We start from the raw sequence: 5,210 nt of genomic DNA, 5'->3' as shown, positions 1-5,210 counted from the left end.
TCCAGGAATACCGCCCCATCCCCGCCAGGCAGGGCCTGACTGCCACCTGGGGTCTCTCCTGCTCTGGAACCTGCAGGGCACATTCCTGGGGATAGCAGAGGCCCATTCCAAGCCAGCAGAGAATGCGCTGTGTGATCTGGGACTGATCTGGGACTCCAGAGGCTGACCCGCTGGGCTGTGCTCTGGGGAAGGAAGGGGAGAAACTTCCACATGGAAGGAAGCAGAAGGCACCAGGCTTCTCATGGACTCCTGGCCACAGGACCCCAGCACTCACTTTCAGCTCCACCTCCCAAGAATAAGGGGCTGCCCGACCTGAGCCAGGCCCCAGGCATGGCCCTGTGGCCACCCAGGTCTGGCCAGAGGCAACAGATGCCCTTGACATTAGTCCCCAGTGACCAGACCTCAGCCTCCAGGACCAAGGACCTGAATTCCACTCCCCTGCCGGCACTGTGTGTCCATCAGAAACATTCTTGAGCTTTCCCCTGGCCAGACTGGAGAGGGCCTCGCTTGGGGGTTTCCCGTCAGAATAAGGATTCCCTCCTCACGGACCTACGGAAGGCTGGCCAGTTGCCATCTGGGCCCAAATCAGCTGCCCAAGGGTCCAGTAAGACTGTTGAGAAAGCCTCTGAAAACCAGGGGATGGCAGCTGCTCAGAGCTCTCCACCTTCTGGGAGGGAGAGAGAGGGGGAGACTTGGGACTTCAAGTTCAAGAGACTGGGTAGGCGGCAAGGATGGGTGTCCCAGAATACACCTAAGTTCTGCGTGTCCAGCTGTTCTCAGGATGGAGGGGGTGGTCAGGAGCACCTGGTGGGGAGAGAAGGCGCCCTCGGGGTTTCCAGGCCTGCTCTGTGACAAGGTTGGGACAGAGAGGCAGGGTACAGCAGTGAAAGCAGCAAGAGAACAGACTCTCTCCTTGGCCTGCTAGCATGCAGTGGGGTGACAGCCCGCTGAGGCCCCAGGAGATGGCACTCGCACACTGAAATCTGCCCCTTGCTGGTCAGTCACCTTCAGAGGAGGGCCTTCCTTGGGCCCTGGAGCATACGCACCCCACCTCCCCAGCCCTCGGCCTTCCCCTTAGAGTGTCTTCCCAGATGTTTCCCACACTCAGCCACTACCCACCTCTTGCATGGTGCGCGGCAGGGAAGGATGGCCAGCTCCTCCAGCCCAGGGCCAGGACCAGGACCAGGAGGAGGGGCCTGCTGATGCGGCTTCCCCACCCCCAACCTGTTACCATAGTAACAGCAGGCCCTCCTGCTCCCGCAGAATATTGCTTTCTTGTAACCTTCCTCCCTCCCTCTCTTTCCCCCCTTCTTTCTCTCACACAGAAAGAAAGCACAAGTGTTTTATATTCATTTTGCAAAACGCTGTGTAGTGCATACTAATTGGTGTGGCTTCCTCCGGCTTTCTCTGAGCCTTTCCTGGTCCTCAGAGCCAGGGCCACAGGCCAGCGCAGGCACCCACCCAGCCGGTCTGCTGGTGGAAGGAATACTAGCTGTGTCTCCAGATGCCGAGCCTGGAGTCCACAGCCTGGGGCCCTGGGGCCAGGCCTTGAGTAAGGCTCCTGAGATCACCTGTCCTTGTCCCTCTGCTTCCTACCTCGAGGCCAAAGTTCTGGATCCTGAGGGGGCGGGTTGGGGGATGAGGGGGGGGAACGACGACAGAACACCAGAACTGTGACCTGGCAGGGAAACTCAAACTCTGGCAGGTGCAGCCAGAACAGAGGTTCCAGCCGGCCAAGGCCAGGTCCTGGCCTAACCCTCTGTCAAGCTGCTCCACAGCCTAAGTCTAGGATCCGGGCTGAACTGGGTTTGCTGGTCAGCAGAGGGAGGTCCCGCCCCTGGACCCTGGACGTGACAGGAACAAGAGCCTGCATGTCAGTACCCTCAGATCCCTGGAGAGGCTCCCCGCAAGCTCCACACAAGTCCTCGGCTTCTACTTTGGCAGCCCCTTCCCTCTGCGCTTCCAGGAGGTTGACAGCAATGATGCTGTTTCACAACTCCACTTTAAGGAAGGGGAAGTGTGTGTGTGTGTGAGAGAGAGAGAGAGAGACAGACAGACAGACAGAGACAGAGAGAGAGAGAGAGAGAGAGAGAGAGAGAGAGAATAGCCTCAGGCAAGGCTGCCTGTAGGCTCTCTGCCAGCCCTGGGGACCAGAGACAAATCTTTTGATATGTAAGCACTAGAGGAGAGGTTGGGATTACTGAAGGAACCTGCAGACAACATTTCCGGCTTTAATTGTGCAATTGAAGTATAATTTGCATTCATTTGCCATTTGGTGTTAAATTTTCTAAAATAAGAGAATTCAAAATGTAAAGCAAGCAGCTCTGCTGGCTAAGCTCTCCAGTGAGTCGGGAGGTGGTGGTGAAGAAGGCTACCCAGATTCCCTGGGTGGGGAAATGAACTCTGCAGCCCTGACAGTGTAGACAGCCATCCCTGCCCAGCCCCTCTGCCATGGCCACTGACCAAGCCTGACTGTGGTACCAAAAAATCTCATAATAGAAGCGGCACATAAAATATCTTCTGTATCGGGCCCTCCCTGGTGGCGCAGAGGGTTAAAGCACAGCACTAAGAAGCTAAAGCCACTTCAGCATGAGTTTGATCCTCACCTGCCCTGGAGGTGACCCATGGAGTGCAGCAGACCTCTCCTGACCCGTCTGCTGCTCCCCTCAGCAGTGTACTTCTATGATCTGCCTGTTCTGCTCCCCACTGTCTCTGGTGAATCCTTTCACTGCCCCTGCACCTCTGGCCTGTACCCCAGTTCTATATGCATAAATAAATAAATCTTAAAAAAATCTTCTGTATCTTCACCACAGCCTTGCCACAATCAGTCTCTGGGCACACCTGTGAAGAAAGTGAGGCTCCCTGTCACCTGCAAAGCCAAGTTCAGACCTCTCAGTCTGGGTCATGCTTCCCACGACCTGCGGCTGCCCATGCCATCTGCCTGACTTCTGGCCTTGCCCTGCCTCCAGTCCTGAGTCCAATCCAGAGCCAGACCAATCCAGACCTCCTCTCCTGGAAGGTGCCACATGGCTCTGGGTCTGTGTCTAGGAGCAGCTTATGCTAAAAGACTTTGCATGTCTCTGCCTCATTCCCGCTGCAGGCGCAGGCTCCAGTTTGGGTCCTTTCCAGGCCTCTGCTGGTTGCACATCTGTTTATCCACCTGTGGCCCCCAGAGGCAGGTCAGTCCCTCTTCAGCCCTGCACTATTTAAGCGCTATCCTTTTCCAATTTTGGTGCCCCCGGGCCCTCCCTGGTGGTGCAAGTACTAAGAAGCTGGCCGCAGCTGCTTCAGCACGAGTTCCATCCCCAGCCAGGGAGCTGACCCACATGGCGTGGCAGACCTCTCCTGACCCACCCGCCGCTCCCCTCAGCAGTGTATTTCAGTAGATCTGCCTGTTCTGCTCCCCACTCTGTCTCTGCTGAATTCTCTCACTGCCCTTGCGCCTCTGGCTTGTACCCCAGTTCTGTATGCATAAATAAATATTTAAAAATAATTTTGTACTCCTTAATACCCAATATCAAAACCAGCACAGGGGCCCTCCCTGGTGGCGCAACGGGTTAGGACACAGCACTGCAAGCGAGCCTCAGCTGCTTCAGTGTGAGTTCGATCCCTGGACCCAGAGGTGACCACATGGCACAGCAGACCTCTCCTGACCCGCCCACTGTCCCCTCAGCAGTGCACTTCATTGATCTGCCTGTTCTGCTCCCCACTCTGTCTCTGGTGAATACTCTCACTGACCCTTCACCCCTGGCCTGTACCCCAGTTCTGTATGAATAAATAAATCTAACACACACACACATTTAAAAAAAAAAAAAAAAAAAAGCCAGCACAGGCCCCAGCCCTCATTGGGTGCTCTAAAAATGTTGGGGAGAGGGGCTGTCTAGGTGAATTTGGCTGGGGTGGGGTTGGCTCACTGGCAGGGTGAGACTGGAGGTCTGGACTGTGCCCACAAAACCTCTATGGCTTACAGGTTCCACACTACCAATGAAGTGAGCTCCCCATTACCTTGAGCACAAGACTGATGAAGGAGGGCATTAATCCTGGCTGAGAGGCCCCATAGCCTCCTCCAATTGTCTCCCCACTGCTTGCAGTCTGGCCCTGGGGCCGCTTGGTCATTGGCAACATCTCTAAGACCAGGACTCAAGCATTCTGCTTCTTTCCAAACTTCTTTTTTGACAAGGAAGTAAGTGTCCCCAGAATCCAGGCAGGGGTCAGTGTGGCCTGGGGGGGGGGGGGTCTAGCCAAGTGTGCCTGGCCCCAGCTGCCTTCCTTGCTGGCTCTTGCTCTTATCATCTGATTGCCGGGGTTTGCTGCCTGGAGGCGGTGTGCCTCTACCCACTTGCACAACCACACATGAGAGGAGCAGGCTGCAGCTCAGAGGAAGGGGAGGTGCAGCCAGGCTGACAGGTGCCAAAAGGGGGAAAGAGCCAGAGGTGGCACCCCTGTCCCCTCAGTCCTCCTGTAAGTCCAAATCAGGGGTGAGCAGGTCGGAGTTGGCAGTAGCCCCCACTTTGGGTGCTGGGCAGAACAAGAGTAAACTGCTCTACAAGGCTGCTGAATTGGGAATTAGGCGCCCTTTTGACTTGATTTTTTCCCCCCAAGATACAACTTATATACCATAGAGCTCATCCTTTTAAAGTAAACAGCTCTGGTCTGTAGGCCTTTCACAAGGTCGTGCAGCCATCAGCACTATATAATTCGAGAACATCTTCACCAGTCCAAAAAAACCCCAAGCCATGAGCAGGCACTCCCCAGGATTCCCTCCCCAGCCCCTGACCACCAAGAATCCCCGCTCTGTCTCTGTGGATTTGCCTGTTCCGGACACTTGACATAAATGGAATCGTTGTGCGGTGTGTTGTGATCTCGAGCATCTGGCTTCTTTCACAGCAAATGTTTGCAACCTTCGTCTATGTTTAGGATGTCTCAGAATTCCATTCCTCTTTATTGCCAAATAATATTCCCTGGCGTGGATGGGCGATGTCCTGTGTAGCAGCTGTTGGCACGTGGGGTGGTTCCACTTTCTGGCTGACACACAGGACAGCCCGCACATTCTTCTGAGTCATCGCAGTCTGAGCAGAGGAAGCTCACGGGAACCCCAGGCTTAGCTTTTGAGGCGCTATTGCCTTGCTTCTTGCCTCATTGTTGACTTTGAGGTGAGTTCCTCCCCAGCCCAATTTCCTGGTCTCCTTTTGTTACAGGGCAGGGAGAGG

This window comes from Condylura cristata, unplaced genomic scaffold (assembly GCF_000260355.1).
Source record: "Condylura cristata isolate star-nosed mole 26May11 unplaced genomic scaffold, ConCri1.0 scaffold00028, whole genome shotgun sequence".
NCBI lineage: Eukaryota > Metazoa > Chordata > Mammalia > Eulipotyphla > Talpidae > Condylura > Condylura cristata.
The sequence above is the reverse complement of the archived record's forward strand: the minus strand, read 5'-3'. Positions refer to the sequence as shown.